Genomic DNA, 20,103 nt, shown 5'->3' with positions numbered 1-20,103 from the left:
TAGTTTATTTCCATTCCTGTTTGTAAGCATATTTCAATATTTTCTATTAATGAAATGAAGCATTATTTCCGCTGCATATTTGTGTAGATGGTTATCTCTGTATTTTGTTGCGTTCCTGTTTAAATCCGGATCAGTGGTATCAGAGCGGTCTGCTTTTTCTCTGTTTTTCTTTGCATGTCCCCAACAAGGTTGGGATATAAGGAGTTATGGCTTGAACTTGTCGAACCTTTGCAAGACCAGCCTCGCAAATCCCGATGGCCTCCCATGGCGGATGAGAAGAAAGATGAGGGTGCAGGAGATCCTATCAAAATCTTGCTCGAAGAAGCCCTCGAGCGACAACGGAATGCGATGATGGACATCTTTGCCCAGATCCTTCAACGACTACCCAGAAGCGACGCATCGGCTTCCAGCAGCTACTCTGGAACGCCACGCCCTTTAAGGTACAAGTTAATTCTGAAATCCCCATATTCGAGGGTCAGATAGACGTAGATGCCGTAGATAAATGGTTAAATCTACCACAGGGTTATTTTTCTGTTCATGAATTTTCGAGTCGGGAAAAGATTGTTTTCGCTCTTCTCAAAGCAGCCCCCCACGTCAAGGACTGGTGGGAAACCTACTGCGAGCAGAAGGATGAAAGTACTGGCTCACTATTTTCAGCCGCACCCACCTGGAATTCATTTCGGGATGCCATCAAGGAGCAGTACTACCCTGTCGGAAGCTATGAGGATGAATACATAAAGTGGACCACGCTGCGACAGGGAAGGGACCAAGTGCTAGAGTTCACCAATCTTTTCCATACCCTTCGCACAAAGTTGGGTATCAAGGATTCGGAGCAGCATTTGATACTCAAATACCGTGGCTGCCTGCACAAGTACATCTAGGAAGAAATACAATTCCTGAACATCTCCTCGCTCGGCACAACATACCGATATGCTGTCAAGGTCGAGCAGAAGTTTAAACAAAAGAAGCGAGACTTTGGATCTGCAAATCCAAAGCAGGGGAAAGGTGCCCCTAAACCACAGAACAAAGGACAAAGCTAAGGCGGGGCAGCCCAAGACAACCCGCCAAAGCTACAAGCAAAGAATAGCGTTGCGAAGCCGAAAAAGGACACAGGAAAATGGTGTGAGTTCCATAAGAGCTCCACTCACAACACAAGTGAGTGTCAGGCCAAGCAGTCACTGGTGGCTGAGCTAAAGGTTTCAGAATCAGATGCATGTTCCGACTCTGAGTCAGAACCCAATAAGGGGGATGACAAAGGGAAGCAGATCATTGATGCGAATCCCAACACCACTGTTGCTATCGCCAAGATCCAGAAAAATGAACCCGAAGATCCAAAGGAGGAGGAGCGTCTCTTCCACTCCCAGATGTGGGTAAAGGGCTCCCCGATACAGTTCATTGTTGATAGCAGGAGCCAAAAGAACCTCATTTCGGCAGAGGTCGTGAAGCGGTTGGGCTTACCGACCACAGTGCATCCACAACCTTACACCATTGGGTGGCTTCACCAAGGACGAGATATTAGCGTGAGCCAACAGTGTCGCCTTCCATACAACATCAAGCCCTTCACGGATGAGGTATTGTGTGACATTGCTCCCCTTGAAGTTTGTGATGTATTATTAGGACAGCCATACTTGTGGAAGCGACATGCTGTGTATGAATCAAGGCCCCGTGCTGTTATTATTACATTGGGAAATAAGTTGTACAGGATACCAGAGGTAGCACCACCTACCGCCATCTCTTTGATTACTGCAAAACAATGCAGTAAGCTCATTTCCAAAACCAAGAAATTTGTTTTCCTGATGATACGCCCTCAAGGAAAGAAGAAGACGGTGGCCGCAGCCTTCAGACAGGGCCCCTCTGCATGACAACTACAGATAGACAAGGTCGTGGAGGAGTACGAGGACATTTTCACCTCCCCCGTAGGGGTTCCTCTGCATTGTCAGGTCAAGCACTCCATCAATCTGACCCCAGGTGCGCCGCTACCCAATGGAACAATTTATCGGCGCTCCGTTCTAGAGAACGATGAAATCAAGAGGCAGATTCAGGAGCTCCTGCAGAAAGGTCACATCCGTCCAAGTTCATCGCCTTGTGGGAGCCCGATCGTGTTGGTATAGAAGAGGGATAGGACGTGGAGACTCTGTATTGACTATCGGGCGCTGAACAAGATCACTGTCCATAATAGGTACCCGATCCCGCGGATTGATGACCTCCTGGACCAACTAAAGGGGGCAAAATATTTCAGCAAGATCGATCTGAAGTCAGGATATCACCAGGTACCAATCGAACCCTCTGATGTGTGGAAAACTGCCTTCAAATCCATGGAGGGCCTTTTCAAATGGTTGGTTATGCCTTTCGGGTTGATGAATGCTCCTGCAACCTTCATGAGGCTAATGGATGACATCTTGCGGCCATTCACCAACTCATTTGTAGTAGTATACTTGGATGACATTCTGATCTTCAGCCAGAGTTGGGAAGAGCACCTCCACCACATCCAACAGGTTCTCCAAACATTGCGGCAACACAAGCTATGTGCCAATTTGGAGAAATGCACTTTTGGCATGACCCAGGTTCAGTATCTGGGATACATCATTGATGAACAGGGGGTGCATGTGGATCCAGCCAAGATCCAAGTCATTCGGGATTGGCTATCTCCAACCACTCTAACAGAGCTCCGCAGCTTTCTAGGTCTTGCCAACTTCTACCACAGGTTCATGTTGGGGTTTTCTCATATTACTTGGCCATTGAGTCAAGTCACCAAGGGAGGGGCGAAAGAAAAATTCGTTTGGTCTGAATCTCAATAGAAGGCATTCAAAGAGTTGAAGGATCACCTCTGCACGGCACCAGTGCTCACGTTACCAGATTTACAACAACCATTTGAGGTCGAGACAGATGCCTCTGACTATGCTATTGGGGCAGTCCTTACTCAACATGGACATCTAGTGGCATATCACAGTGAAACACTTTCAGACACAGTCCGGAAGTACCCCACTTATGATAAAGAGATGTATTCCATTTTGCAGGCCTGCCGACAATGGAAGCATTACATTTTAGGGAAGGAAACGGTCATCCACACAGACCACCGACCCCTACAGTTCATACAGACCCAAGGGAAATTGCAGAATGATCGCCATCAGAAGTGGTCTACATACCTGCAACAGTTCCACTTGAATATCAAGTATAAGAAGGGCAGCACCAATAATGTTGCAGATTGCCTCAGTCGACCACCGATCATGGCGTTAACCACCGTGCTCAACTCTTGTGGGCACGAGACTTCTGGTTGGCCACTTCTCTACAAAATTGACCCAGAATTCGGCCACACATACCAGACACTCTTGGAGGGTCGGCATGTTCCAGATTTTCACCTCCAGGATGCCCTGTTATGCCACCTGGGTCACCTTTGTGTTCCTTCAAGCGAGCGTGCCAAGATGATTTGGGAAGCACACTACAGTCGGGCCACTGGGCATTTCGGGGTCGAGAAAATAGTGGCAATAATGCAAAATTATTTCTATTGGCCGAATCTTCGACAGGATGTTGGGAAGTACATCAGATCATGTACTGCCTGTGCCATTGCCAAACCAACCATCAAGAAGTACGGCCTCTATACCCCGTTGCCTACCCCGAGTCGTCCTTGGGAATCCATCTCCATGGATTACATGTTAGGCCTTCCTTCCACTAAGCATGGAAATGACTGTGTTTTTGTGGTTGTCGATAGGTTCTCGAAGATGGCCATTATGGCAGCCTGCAAGAAGAATATCACAGCAGAAGCCACTGCTAAACTCTTCTTTGAACGAGTGTGGGTGCACTTTGGGATCCCACAGTCTATCATCTCAGATAGGGACAGTTGGTTCCTTAGCACATTTTGGTCCAGTCTCTGGTCAATGCTGGACACCAAACTCACGAAGTCCACAGCCTTCCATCCTCAAACTGATGGCCAGACAGAGGTTGTCAATAGGATGATTGTGCACATTCTACGCATGTATAACTCAAAGCATCCACGCACATGGGACGAGAGCCTCCCCTATGTTCAACACAGCTACAACTGAGCTCTTCATAGCTCCACTGGCCATAGCCTTTTTCAGGTGGGTTTGGGATTCCAACCACTATGCCCCATTGATGTGGCCATGCCACTTACAGCTACTCATATAAATTCAGCTCATGTCTAGTCCGAAACAGATAAGGCCACCAACTTCATTGAGCGCATCCAACATATTCGCTAGCAAGTCCATGAAATTCTAGAGAAATCAAATTCCAAGTACAAGCAGCGACATGATCAACATCGAGTGCCACACAAGTTTCAGGTGGGCGACAAAGTCTAGTTGCATTTGCAAAAGGAACGCCTTACTGGAGCCTATCGGAAACTGAGACCACTTCGATATGGTCCTTACACGATTACTAAGGCTATGGGAGACAATGCATTTGAGCTCAGCATTCCCCCATTCCTTGGCCTACACCCAGTGTTCAATATGGACCACCTTCGGCCATACTTTCCACCATTGCTAGACACATCCGACATTGCAGAACAGCTCACACCCATAGAATTAAATCCATATTGCATGGAGCAAGCTGCAACTGATCGGATCATGGACACACAGATCAAGAACACTTGCCAACAGAATATCCAACTGTATCGAGTTGTCAAAGCAGGCCAACTCCTTCACCAGGGCAAGTGGCTCACCAGGGAACAAGTTCAGCAAAAGTTTCCTCATCTCATGGAGGAACTCAACGCAATGGGGACCATTGCTTCCTGAGGGGGGAGGAATGATCCAGGTGGATATTGGTGGCCACTTGCCAAGTCCACTTGGACCCCCACCATTGTTTATCTCAGCATTTTCAGTTTCCTTAATTGTAGCACAACTTACTATTTTTAGCAGTTTTTCGGGTCCTGAACTTCTGGAGTCGTTTTGAGGCCCTAAACGACATTTTTTGGGAAATCTGGGGCAACATGGGTCCATGGACTGATGTTGCCTCCCAAAGTGGTAGTGCTCGGATAGATCTTTCTAACGAGCTATTATACACATCAAACGGAGATCGTATGCCAAAGTTACGACCCGGGAAGTTGGTGTACCAATTTACCCAAACGGGGCCCACAGTTTGGCGTTTCATCTTCTAGGGTTAGGTTTTGGGATGTTAAGGGTTTTTCATTATTTCTCAACAATAAATAGGCCTTCGAGCCTCATTGTAACACAGTTCAGAGGCATGTAGCCACCACATCTCTTCTCAGAGATAAGCTACCATCGCCTTAGCTAGTTTATTTCAATTCCCATTTGTAAGCATATTTCAGTATTTTCTATTAATGAAATGAAGCATTATTTCCACTGCATCTTTGTGTATATGGTTACCTCTGTATTTTGTTGCGTTCTTGTTTAAATCCGGATCACCTTTCTAGCCCTTCCATCGTGAGGATGAAAAGAAAAGGAGAGAGCAGGTCACCTTGTCTAATACCTCTAGAAGGAAGAAACATTTCAGAGGGAGAGCCATTAACTAAAATTGAAAAGCTGGAGGAAGTCACAAGGGCCATGACCCATGACCCATCTGATCCAATTATGATCAAAACCATACGCAGTGAGCACTTTCTTGATATATGTCCAATTTACTTTATCATAAGCTTTGGCTATGTCCAATTGCATTATCATACCTACTTTCCTCCTGCTTGTTAACGAGTGAACCACTTCGTGAGCTTGAATGATGTTATCTAGAATTTGTTTGCCTTCAACATACCTCGATTGTTCACCTGAAACAAGTGAAGGCAGCAAAGGTTTGAGTTTGTTGACCACCACCTTGGAAATTATTTTATAAACTACATTGCATAAGGCAATGGGCCTATACTTCTTTGGCGTTTGATCATTTTCCTGTTTTGGAATAAGGGAAATGAAAGAGGTGTTGAGAGCTTTCAAAATCGATTTGTTCAGTCTGGAATCTTCTACTACCCTTACAATATCCTTTTTGACTATGTCCCAACAAGCTTTGAACAAATCCGCATTAAATTCATCTAGACCTGGAGCTTTTCCGTTTTGCATTTCTTTAAGTACCTCACTGGCCTCCTTTTCAGTTATAGGTCAGTTTATATTACAATTTTCCTCTTTAGATACTAGCTTAGGTATGTGTTTAGGGAAGTCCTTGATGAAAGGTTCCCTTATTAAGATGTTTTCCTGGGCAATACCTCTAAAGTGTCTAACCAACATCGCTTCTATTTCTTCATGGGATTGATGGATCTGCCCATCCTCGTCTTTGATCAAGGAGATCCTGTTGTGAGTCCTGTTAGCTATAGTGGATCTATGGAAAAATTTAGTGTTGCACTCCCCTTCCTTTAGCCATTGAACTCTAGATTTTTGTCTCCAAAAAATTTCCTCTTGTTTACATAACTGTTCCCATTCTTGATGATGTTTCTCTACCTAATCATTTTTGTTCTTATCAAATCCTTCCTTGATCAAATCTTGGTTGAGCTCCTGGATTTTATTTTCAACAGATTTCTTGTCTGCAAAAATGTTTCCAAATTCATTCTTGTTCCAATCTTTTAGCTTCATCTTGATGTGCTTTAATCTTTTGTGTAGTAGGAACATTGAAGATCCCTGAATCTGCAAATCTTCCACCCACCATTTCTCAATGTTGCTTCTAAAATCTGGGTGTGAAAGCCAAATATTTTCAAATCTGAAAGGTCGGTTTCTTGGGGTGCCTATGCCCTTGATCTCCATTTGAACCGGCCAGTGATCTGAGCCTCCAAAAGGTAGAATTTCTATAATTATTTCCTTGTCTAAAAGCATGAGATCCTCTGAGATCATAAATCTGTCTAGCTTGGAGGCTACCTGGGAATCCCCTCCTCTTTTATTATTCCATGTGCAGAAGCCATTGTTCGTCTCAATGTCCACAAGCTTCATGTTTTCTGAAAAGTTTTGGAAGGATGAGGAATCTTTGTTTAGAGCTCTTGTGCCCCCTTTTTTCTCCGAGAGGGATCTGATCATGTTGAAGTCTCCTCCAATGATCCATGGTAACCCTTCATGCCTGGCCCGTAGATCCACCAAGGAGTCTATAAACCTGATTTTGTCATCTAATCTTTGAGGGCCATAAACATTCGTAACTAGAAAAGTGTCCCTGTCTCCTACAGGCTGTATGACCACTGATAAGTAATTCCTTGATGCCTCCGCATCGATTATTCCAATCTTCATGGGGTTCCAGAGGGTGAGGATACCCCCCGTTGTGTTTTCCGCTTTAACTTCTAGAAACTCAAATCTACTGAGCCATTTGCTAAGAATTTGTCTTAACTTTTGAATAGAGCATTTCATTTCTTGGACAAAAATTATATCCAGGGTTGTTTGCTTCATTCTGTTATTCATAATTCTCTATTTTCTCTTGCTGCCTAGACCTCTAATATTCTAAGTTGTGAACTTCATGATTAAAGATTGGTGAAGGAGTAACTGGTTAGATCTTTCATCTTACCTGAGTCTACCATGAGTTTTCTACATTCCATCAGAAGCTCGTTCTACTTTTTCCTTCCTCTTTTATTTCTAGGATATCTTGGTGCAAGCCCCGGAGTTATTTTTACTACTTTCACTCCTTCATTCCTCTGTTTATCAGTGTTGTTTACTTCCTCCAAACCCTTGGCCTGAGTTTTCCATAGGAATAATTGCTGAATTCTAATGATCTCTTCTTGTGGTAGTGATTCTACCCCACTTGTAGTTCCCTGATGTAAGAACCCTTTTAGATCTAGGTTTTCTCTGTCCAGAATCTCCGGTAGCTCATTGTCTTCCGTTTCCATCTCACTCTGGTTCATCTCCTGATCCATTTCTAGTTCTAAAACACTCATCATTTTTCTTTTCTGTTTTTCATTTTCCTGTGTTTGTTCATTATCTTCTTCCTTTTCCCTCCTCTCATATCCTTCCTTCATTACTTGATCTTCTCCTACTATTTCTTCTTCCTCTTCGAGAACTTAGAACTGATTCTAACTGGCCTTTTGACCTCCCACTTGGTGTTCTTTTGGCCCTTTTTTTTCGTTTTCTCCTTTGTGAATACTTTTTGAAAACTATCTGTATCTTTCATTGTGTTAGTGTTTCTTTTGTTTTCTGCTTTGCTGAGAGGACAATCTCTTAAAAGGTGCCCATGTTCATGGCATCTACGACGTCTAAATGGAATATGCTCGTAGTCTACTGTCTGTACCCATTCCTCATCAAAAACCTCCAAGATGACTTCATTCGGAAGAGCTCCAGATAGATCCATCTCCACACAGATCCTAGCAAAGGAGGTATATTTTCTCCTCCTAGTGGCTTCAGCAGCTTTGACAAACCTTCCTAATTTATTGCCTATGGCAGCTAGCGATACTATTTTCCAATATAGTCTTACCCTTACCGGCATTGAAGTGAAGGCTTCCTTCTCCGGAACGAAATTCATCTTCCATGGCCTCATATAGAGCCCTACTGTTGCATAAAAGTAGGGCCTACCTTCAAACACTCTGTCATTATCCTCAATGTTGGTGAACACCACAGTGAAGAAACCCTTGGACCCTAGATGAAGATCAATGCTTCCTTTAGGTTTCCAGTGGTATCTGATCCAAGATTGTAATGCTTTTTCAGTGGGCCATAGTCCCATGAATTTGCATATGATTGCATAAGTCTGCATGTGCTCCCTATGTGCCTGCAACTCAGGATTATTTAAAACTACTCTCGGAGTGAATTCAGCCTTGGGTTTACACGGTCCCTTCCGATTTTTGTCTTTTGTTCCTTGTTTTTTGTCACTTTCCTCCTTGTCTTTTGTGCTATCATTCTCCATCGATATGGATTCCTCTGCTTCCTCTTCCCTATTTTTCCTTCCATCCTCTGCATTACCCCTGCCTTTATCCGGAGGTTTTTTGCTTTTGTTGACCATCGCTGCTTTGTAGGAGGGGGTGGAGCCCCCTCCTCTGTGCCCATCCATGGAAAAATCCTCATCGAATTAAAACCCTATCTGCTTCTATTGTGCCTCCGCCGTTGCCTCAGGATACCTATCGTATAAACCGAAGGGATTATTAATATTACAAGCCCAACGGATTAATATTATAAAGTCAAGGGATTAATATTATAAATTCAAGGAATTAATATTAAAAACCTAAGTGATTAATATTATAAACCCTTGATCAACCATGGTTGACTATAATTGAATATGGTCGAATTATGTCGAGTGCAAAGAACTATGAGTGAATAAGGTTGACTATTGTTAGATATGGTAAACATAAGGTTAGCCAAGTTTGATCATGGTCAACTATTGAAATATTAAGTATAAAGGTAGACTTTGTTGACTATATTTGACTAATATGGTTCATTATATTTGAATATTAATATTAATTAATAAGACCAATAAGTGATTATGTTTTACCAAACCTGAAGAGTGTTGACTGTCAAACATGCTCACACATAGCCCAACATAGTCAACTACATTTTCTAATGTGGTTGAGCAATTTTGTAATGTCACATTGCAACGTTGGATAAATTGTAACGCAATGTAACATTACAACAATGTTTATCGCATTGTGATGTTGGATAGCTTTTTGTACCATTCTGATGTCGCATGCTTGATTATTAATATTAAAATAATATTAATATGCTATTATGTTTGAGTGCAGTTGAAAACTGTTGATTTTCAAACATAGTCGAACATAGTGAACTACATTATTAAATGTGGATGACAACATTTGTGATGTCATATTGCTATGCTGGATGAATTGCAATGTAATGTAAGATTGCAACAATGGTTGTGACATTACGACATTGTTTCTCACATTGCAACATTGGATATATTTTTGTAGGATTATGGTGTCACAATATTATTATTATTATTATTATTAGTCAACATTATTTATATCAATTTTTTTATCATTAAACATTTTTAAATCTTGATTGTGACCAATTGAGGATGAACAAAGTTTACTAAGGTTGGAAATGTTTGACTTTGGTCAATCATAGTTGAATATAATTGAATATAGTTGAGTTACGTTGACAGAGGATGACTTTAAGTGAACAAGGTTGACTATTGTCAAATATGGTAAACATAGGGTTGACCACATTTGAACATGGTCAACAATTTAAAAATTGACTACAAAGGGTGACTTTGTTTGGCTAAGTTTGACTATTGGTTAACTAATGTGTTTTAAGACATATTAATATTAATATTATTAAACATTTTAATTAAACATTGACCATGGGTGAACATGGCTTGATTAACAATTGTTTGACTATGGTTAAACATGGTTGACTATAGTTTTCCATGTTCACCATGTTTAAACATCATTAACTATGTATTAAATATGAATGACTATGTTCATAAGAAAAAAAAATTCGGCGTAAATCACATGATAGATCATTTGTCGACGCGTTTCGAACCAACTAGTGTGGTTCATCGTCAGGACAAGTTGAAGAATCAGATCTAAGCTGCATGTTAAATAGTCAGAGCAGAACCTATAATGGCTATATTTGACCAATATGGATCACAGAAGCCTCAATTCAACAAATGAATGACTATGGTTAATGATTTCATGAATACGGTTGACCATGGTTTAACTATGGTCGATAACATGGTTTGGCTATGATTGACCATGGTTTGACTTTACTCAACCACAATCGAGCATGATTGACTATACCCAACCATGGTTTGAATATAGTTTGACTATGATTAGTGATATTTTGAATATGGTTTTTCTATTATTGACCATGATTTGGCTATGGTTACCATTACAAAGTTGGTTTTTGATGGTTAACCATGGGTTGAATATGGTTAACCCTAGCCATCCACTATAGGCCTCCATGATTAGTACTTGGCAATAGGTTTTGAAACTGAAAATTGATATCAGTTGAGACAAATTAAAGACCATTAAGAATATATTAGAAACAATTAAAAACTATAATAGAAACAAATTATTATCAAGATGTTTTTAATATTAATGTGAATGTTGTTGTTAAATGTTACTAATAACGTTATCACTAACAAATGTATTAATATAGAAATTAACTATTATGTAGAATATTATTATTGCATTAATAATGTATTTATATTAAATTAATGTAATATTATTAAAATAATAAAATATTAATGCAACGTTATTATAACTACTAATATTATTATTATTAATATTATATAAATGTTAATATTAATAAAATTAAAATTTAAAGTTAAAATATTATTATTAATAATAAATAATAATGTTATTAATCATTATAATACTTACCTAATATTGTTATAAACTTTAATTAATAATGTTATATTATTATTAAACCTAACCCTACTATTATTAAACGTAATTCTAAAGCGTAATGTTTAAACCTAAAAGCTATTATTATCATAAAACCTGTAACCTCATATTAAGGCATAAAATGTTATATTATAATTATTAAATCTAAATCAATGTTCTATATGTAAACTAAATATTATTAAATCTAATTACTAAAGGAATACTAAAACCTAATGTTTAAACCTAGAATTTATTATTATTATAAAATCTAATATTAAAATCTAAAAATTTATACTATAAACCTAAATCTAAGAAAATTAAACCTAAAAATGTTATAATAGTTAAACATTAAAAAATTATATTATTTATTAAACCTAATAAGCTTAAAATCCTTACACCTAAAAGCATTATATTATATATAAACATGAGCATTATATATACTAGCAATTGCATCACATGTTGCAAAGGAAACGTCGTAAGGCGGTAGCATAGGAAACAACATAGAAGAAAGAAGTAAGAATTTAATGCAATTGTTTCTTTATTGGTATTTCGAATCAAAGACTGAACTACAATAGTCATTAGAGGTCGATAATCTACTTCTGATTGAACACATATTGATGCAATGGCTCCAACGTGTAAGATGCACCAAATGTGTAGGCTTCAAAGTCACAAGGACATTCTCACACATCAAGAAAATACACAGAGACATGAAGAGATTGTGAGTTTTATAAAATGAAATTTAGGTACCTATTTTAGTACGTGTATTATCGGATCGACCAACTACATGAATTTCTCTCTATCAGTGAGGTATGAAAGAGCTTGACAAAAGAAAGTAAAGATTCCATTAAACAAAGTATGTAGAAAGGCCAAGTATATATGAAAAGTAAAACTAGGTATCTAGAAGTGATCAATAGAGGGGACTTATTTAGTTTAGCAATAAAAATTTAGGCCTTCATATGTCTAGGCAATGGTAGAATAAATGTATTTGGAAGTGACTTCTTATTGAACAGAGCACTCCAATCAGCTAGTTATAACACTCTTCAGAAGCTAGAGAATCTTGTAGCCATCTGATTGAAACCTTCTGCAAAGTGCAAAGTCACTTCAATATCTTTCAAGGTTCAGAGAATGTTTCAACAATAAAACCAACCATAATGCACACATTGGAAACATGCCAATACATGGCTTTGGCTACAACCAATTTGTTGCTATCCCATGCACTTAAGGATTAGTTTATATTCCGAGGACTTTGAAATAAGAAAATCATCCAATTTTAAATTCAACAAGGTGGGTCTCCTTCTGGCGGGGAAGGTTCCATGTGATTTAACTAGTTAGTTGACATATTGTAGGTAGTCAAAGAAGGCGCTGATATGGATAGACAACACCTTTATTTGAAAAAGAAAGTCTAATTGGCACTTTTCATTTTCCATTGCCAACCTCCCAAGAATGAACACAATTTCTTAAATACATGGGCTTATATTTGATCCCCAGGGTTCACCAGCTCAAAATAAAAGATCAAATTTGCTCCATTGTCAAGAGGGGCATGTTGAACAAAATATAAAAACTTCAGTGGCCTCAAGAAGCAATATTACTGATCAACTAAACTATGAATGATTTTCCCATTAAATGAACAATTTGGGCTCAAATTTTGCAGATCGAAAAAAAGATACTTAACAAAATACATAATACAAGAGAACAATATAGATAAATAATCAATACCCAAGAGACAAGAATTCCTTTCCCAATAGGTCTCTTCATGTCTACAAGTACACAACCCATCAAAAGCTCTAAAATCACAAGACCAAAGTTATAAACATTTGATTTTTTTGTTAGGTGTCCTGTCAAAGCATACTTGCAATGAAATTTGTATGAAGTGATGAGATGTCATGGAGTTAAATTGTACATTTAGGCATTTGTTGCTGCTGATGTCAAGGAATATCATCTAATTTACATTAAGAAACTTACTCTGGGGCAACATATCCCTAATTCCTAAAATCTGAGTGGATATTTAACCATTCAAATTTTCAGAAGCAAGCTTTGCTAGCCCAGAATCAGACACATTGACATTGCAATTTTTTTCAAATAGGATGTTGTTGGCCTTAAAATCTCAGTGTATCACTAGTGTAGTAATATGGTCATGAAGGTATTCAAGACCTCTAGCTCCATCCAGAGATATTTTTATTCTTGTTCCCCAATATAACAATGGTGGATTGCCTCGTGAACCTGTAGAAACAATTCGTGAAACTGTTAGAAAATTATATATTACACAACAATGGAACACATAAAATATTGTAGAAATAGAAACACAAAAAATGCATAAAACAAGAGAGACACAGATATACATGGTTCACCTAATTTGGGCTACGTCCATTGAGAAACAACGGTCCTTCCTTTTATATTATCCAACAAAATGAAGAGATACAACCTACAACAGATTTGTTGTAATTCCCTCTTCACTCTCACACAATCTCCTCTCTCTTTCTCGCTCATAATACACATTTACATAGCCGCAATACAATTCCCTCATATATAGCGAGGGGTTTCCTTCTAGGGCAAAAAACCCTAAATTAAACATAACTTCTAGTGTCAGATTTTTGCCTAATGAACGGCCTAGATTGACTATGAAATTACAACATTTTACAAGGAAAATTTTCATCTACTTTTAGCTTCGGGGGCATTGCCCTTGATCCCACACCGGGTGGGGGCTCTAAAGAATCATCATTGCCTCCCCTGGACCTCCCTGACAATGCGCAAAAATGGGTGGCGTTTCCGCTACATTATGAACTGGGGTCCAATGCGGCGATACCTTTGAATAAAGAAGATAATCAGACTCCACACCCAATAGAAATAACCACCATATGTTAAAATTGCAACGTTCCTACCAGTCTTGTTGTTCAATATCATATTTTCAATCCTTTTTACAGGGTTCACCGAACTAAGCTATGAAGGGGCTAAATATTGTCATGATTGAACAAAATATGAAATTCTTCAATGAGACCAACTTGACAAAAATGATATAACATGGATTAAGATGAAAATAATCTTTTGAGGTTCTTTTACAAGAAGCACATTGACTAAAAATGTGATCACTTGGTATTTTCTTATTAGTGTAACTCAATTCTCTATTTAACTAAATCTATGTTTGGCATGCACCCATATTGACTGCAACCCTCTATGGATTTTCTAATTTTTGTATGTTTTGAAAATGCATCAAATTTTTATTTTTTAATGCAAATCAATACACTATACATGGAGAAGTGAGAACAATACAATGAGGAGCCAAAGGGGGTTCACACAAGATTCCCCTTTCTTTTCCAGGAACTGGTGAAGTGTACCCATAAGTTTAGTCTCATGTCATAGAACATTTGAAAGGCCTAGGAGGGTAGAAGATGTGGCCTTATATCTGACATGCTATCTGTTATCAAACACAATATTTTATAGTATGTTAAAATTATTGGTTTTTAGTTTAGATGGTTGATATGCAATGGTTATAAAGGCTAATATTGGTATACACCTGATGAGAAAGGATGAGGAGTGGTTTGAAGGCTAACCGATTGGATGTATTCCTCTATTATTGAGAGAGGAAAAGATCCAATTGGTAGATTCTCTTGAATGAACATTGTGCTTGCTAGAAATGCATGGTGTAAAACTCAAATGTTGAGTCTCTTGGATGATTGAAGTCTTCTTAAATCTAAACTTGTTTTTTCCTTTCTTCATGTCGATACCATGGGATCAGTATATCGTCAGGAGTGAGGGCCTTGTAAAATCGATAACCTCAAGTACTAATACAGAAGGTGACCAAGTCAATGATATGCACAGAGCCTTTGAAGAGGAGCACTAGTGATTTTTGAAGAAAAAATTTTGGAATTTCATAGTAGAAAATTTAATATTGTGTTGGGTGATATGGTGTGTCCAAGAAATTCCTTCGAATATATCTGAAAATACTAAATCATCCTTTCAATATATGATACGTTGATACCTCACAAGGGAAAAAAAGAAAAGTAAAAAAAGCATATAGTTATTTAAATTTTACCCACTCTTAGTGATAGTTGTGCAGATAGAAAATTTGAGCATAATACCTCTATATTTCTTTTTTGATGTTCTCTTATCATTATTCAAGATATACCAAGTTAAGTATAATAGTAGTGCTAGTTGGTGTAGCAATATGTACTGTCACAGATGTCAATGTCAATACTAAAGGTTTTGTAGTTGTTGTGATCTTAGTATGGAGCACTTATATGTAACAATATGTATGTCTTAAATCATCCTCTGATTACACTTTTTCTATGTTTCACTAATGTCAAATACATACAATATTTTTTTATTGTTTGCATTTGAGGTACTTCAGTTTTTTTGATTAGGCTAGTAAATGTTTCACTATTTTATGACACCGAGATCTTTTATGATGTTGTATGCACAATATGTTTGCTACCTGCAGAAGAAATATGAACTGGGTTCTTTTTTTCTTCTTGGACATATTGCACCATTGCAAGCAGCTACCTTTCTCATTTTAGGTCCTTTTCTTTATTGCTGGCTCGCAGAAAAAGAGTGGATCTTTATGATTATTCCATAACTTCTATGGTAAAATGGAAATGGTATCATTCCTAGCTTATTTGTATGTATGTAGTATTTTTGTTTATTAGTATTGCAAGCCATTTAACATAATGAAATTTGAGTAAGTTTTGACACAAGAAGAAACTACACTCTCAAACAGAGTGAACCTACATGATCAATACAATGCTATGTGTCTAAATATTTGTAACATTTCATATGAGGAACCGTTGACTCTAGAATAATAGGCTCATTATGTTAAGTAAAATATTTAGTGAGGAGATGATTTGCAAGTGCTTAAAATTAAACAAAGCTTCTACTCAAATATAAAGTATTCCTTTGAGGTTCCATACATTAAAGTCAGATACAACATTTCACTGATGGAGATGAAGAAAGAGGTATGCTAGGAAGTTTGAAGTGGAGTTAAAAGTGCCATGAAGCCTACTTTAGGCTGTATCTACTTCAAAAAACAAGTGTCCAATTAGAAATAATTTTATCCATATCTAAAAGGCATTGTGTCATTTATTCGCTGGAAAATCATTAACATTAGTCTCGTCTATTTGGTAAAACATTGCCCAAAGGCCTATGTTGTGAGGAGATTTATTGTGGAGGAACAATGGAACTTCAAACTTCATTTGGATAATCTTTGTTATGCTAAGTTTGAGAATCAGGTCCACCATGAGAAAATTGTAAAGGGTAGTCCCATATATTGTCATACTGGTGGGATTTCAAGCATTGTTGCATATGAGATTTTTCTATGGTTTCCAATTAAGGGTATCTGTGTGGGAATTATCAATAGTAGATTCATCTATTTTGATGTTGGAAAGTTATCACTTTCTCTGTTTGAGAACCTCCTTATTGTAAAAAAATTAGCATACAAGTCGGGCCTGAACTGATGGGAGGGAAGATCACCTCAAAGATGCTAGCCAAGACCTTATTATACAAATTTTGGTATGAGTGACAATCATGCAAGGAAATCCATTTAGTAGTGTAAGAACTATGTTGGGTGTTTGGCTAGCTCTTTGAAGAAGAACGAAAAAGTTTTGTTTAATTTTTGTTTTTATGTCCTAATGATGATTTTTTATCTCTACTCTGTGAATCTATATATAAATTAAATTGGACATGGATTTTGTATGCCATGCAAGGTTAAATAAAAATAAAAAACAAAAGAACTCAAATGTCAAATGTCTTGGATGATCGAAGTCTCTTCAATCTAAATTTGTTTGTTTCTTCTTCATACTGATACCATGGGATGAGTATATCATGTGGATTGATGGCCTTGGAAACTAAATAACCTCATGTACTAATACAGAGGGTGATCAAGTCAATGATATGCATAGAGCCTTTGAAGAGGAGCACTGGTGATTTCTGAAGAGAAAAAGTTGGAATTTCAGAGTAGAAAATTTGATATTGTGCTAGGTGATATGGTGTATCCAAGAAATTCCTTCGAGTATATATGAAAATACTAAATCATCCTTCAAATGTATGATGCCTTGATACCTCAGTAGAGAAACAAAAATAAAAGAAAAAGAAGATAGTTATTTAAATTTTACCTGCTCTTAGTGATAGTTTTGCAGATAGAAAAGTTGAGCATGATACTTGTATCTTGCTTTTTTTGAAGCTCTCTTTGATAAGATTCGTTATTCAAGAGATACCAAGTTAATTATAATGGTAGTTCTAGTTGGTGTAGAAATATGTATTGTCACAAATGTTAGTGTCAATACTAAAGGTTTTTTAGTTGTCGTGATTGCAGTATGGAGCACGTCTATGCAACAATATGTAATTCTTAAATCATCCTTTCACTACACTTTTCTATGTTTCACTAATGTCAAAGACATACAATATTTTGTTGTTGTTTGCATTTGAGGTACTTCAATTTCGTTGATTTGGCTAGTAAATGTTTCACTATTCTATGATACCAAGCTCTTGTATGTTGTTGTATACACAATATGTTCACTACCTGTAGAAGAAATACATGCTTCTTTTGATCTTCTTGGACATACTGCATCATTGCAAGCAACTACCTTTCTCATTTGAGGTCCTTTTCTTTATTATTGGCTTGCAGAAAAAATAGTGGATCTTTATAATTATTCCATAACTTCTATGGTAAGATGGAAAGGGCATCATTCCTAGCTTATTTTTCTTTATGTATTATTTTTGTTTATTTGTTACATAAGCTAAATCATAGGCTCAAAAACTTGGGCACATGATATTCCTCCATCATTCGGTCAATTAGAGTTCTATAGTTAATCCTGTGTGTCATGGTTGTACAAATTTTCATTACACTCTCATGCTTGATCATAGTTGGCACCAATCTTCGCCAATTCATCTGCATTGGTCGGTTCACAATAGTCTCATTTCAAGTTCTTGGTCACATGAATACTATCTTTGTCCTTGTATTAGGATTTATCTTTTTTACAAATAAGGGTTAAATTCACAGGTGGTCTTGGGAATGTTCTTAGCTGTTATTAGAATGATTTGGTATGGTAATGAATCCGCAAAGATTGGTGGTAAAGAACGACGTACGTATCCGATTTATAGTGAAAGGAACCTGAAACTTAGGGGATCTTAAGATGGAGGGCTTGACAAAGTTTAGTAGATTACATTATGCTACTGCTTAGGTTGCTTCTACACCTGACAACTGAGGTTTTCCCATGATACACATTGCTTGTGGGATTGATGTGAGCTTCATTTATTATTTTTATAGATATTTTTCTTGTTTGGCATTGCATTTAAGAGATTGTTGAGTAATGTGACATGTGGTACAGTAACAATTTCTCCACAAATTTATTATAAGAGCATGAATTTGTATACGGCTGCTACCCTTTCCAAGGTAGAGGAAGTACAACATAAAATATTTAATTGGTCATCCTTGCAGTTTTCTTTCATGCAAGAAAGGCTTCTACATCATCATCTTTTTCTTGAAAAACACTCATTATTTATTTTATGTTTGTCACTTCTCAGTTAGTATTAGATATTCGAGTCTCTTTTCTCAAAATTGTAGGAAAGTGTATTCATATTGTCTTCTGTCTTGACTCTTGTTTTGACATAATATGTGCCCACCAATTCATATTCTTCTAATTTATCACAATAACTTTATCTAATAAGCACATAAGAATCGTTTGTGAGATACAGTTCCTAGACAAATGCAGAAATAAGGGGAGAATTGATTTGATCTGAGATCGTAAGAGAATCATTAAGGAAATAACTGAATTATGCTATGACTTAATGCTTACTGAGATTTCTCGAGAAAAAGGGACGGAAAAAATGGTAATAAACCTTTTGGTAGTTTTTAAAATATTAAATTTGACCACTAAAATGAAAACAAATTGTACACAGACCATGGCCCAAAAGATTAGTGACATTTCTTGCTTTCTAAGGGAGTTGCAACTTTTATAATTTCCAAGAAAGGGTTAAAATTGATCTATCGAAAGTTTGAGCATTGCTTTGGTTGAGGATTAAATTATGCTACTGTGGTGTATATTGCGTTCTATTTTCCCCTCCCAAAAGGAGCTTCCTTTATACATGGAAAACATTGAATTGAGTTGATTGAATTTCGACAAAGCATCAAAAAAGATCCTCTAGTATCTTCCCATTTCTACCCTTCAAATTCACTTTTTGCAACTTCATTCTCAACCAATTCCACACCTTGTTCTTCTACTTCAAACAAAACCCTTCATCCTCTATGTTCTCAATATCTAGGTATGATGGATGATTCACAACATTTGAAGCACAATTCTCTTGTTCTTGTTCAGGTACTTATTGAAGCCCTATTTCTTCTAAATGAATACCTTCATATTTTTCATTGAGGGCACAATTCGCAGTCTGAAACATTTCAGATTGGAGTCTTTATTCCAAAGTCGGACCAAGATCATTGAGATTAAGGTGCACCACTCGAATGAAATCGACAATATCATCCCTACCGCTGTATGACTGAAAATGGGAACCAATGCATGCGGTGTTGGTAAATCTAGGAAGAACCCATGTCTTTGGAGTTCCCTTAGACGAACTGGGTAGGATTTTCGAAACCCCACTGGGCATTCTTCTTGCTTGATGCTCTGCATAATACTTGAACCTGCAACTCCCAATATGATAACACTCATCCTTATCAATAATTTTTTATCCTAACCCCACAACAAGCTCTACTCCTCTGGCTTTCCCACTCAATGCAAGGCAATCATTCTATACTTCATCAAAATATTCCCCTACAAGATGCTTTTGAATGGCTTCCTTCAACAATATACCAAGATCCACTTAATGCTTACTGAAATCTAGCTCCTTTGAGTCCACTACAACTACAAAAATGAAGAATGGACATAATTGTAATTATTTTGTACATGAGAATTTGATGAAACCCTACCCTAAAA

At 37.6% G+C, this 20,103-nt stretch overlaps 1 pseudogene; it reads left to right on the top strand.

Annotated features, from left to right (window-relative positions):
* The first annotated feature begins 15,410 nt into the window (after positions 1-15,410).
* LOC149206674 (UDP-rhamnose/UDP-galactose transporter 6-like) lies at positions 15,411-18,308 on the top strand (annotated as a pseudogene).
* Positions 18,309-20,103: the final 1,795 nt, after the last annotated feature.

Source organism: Pinus tabuliformis, chromosome 1_2 (genome assembly GCF_031772625.1).
Source record: "Pinus tabuliformis cultivar Carrire ecotype Pingquan chromosome 1_2, CPIR1, whole genome shotgun sequence".
In the NCBI taxonomy this organism is placed as follows: Eukaryota; Viridiplantae; Streptophyta; class Pinopsida; order Pinales; family Pinaceae; genus Pinus; species Pinus tabuliformis.
Note: the sequence above shows the minus strand (reverse complement) of the source record. Positions and strands in the feature narration are given on the sequence as shown.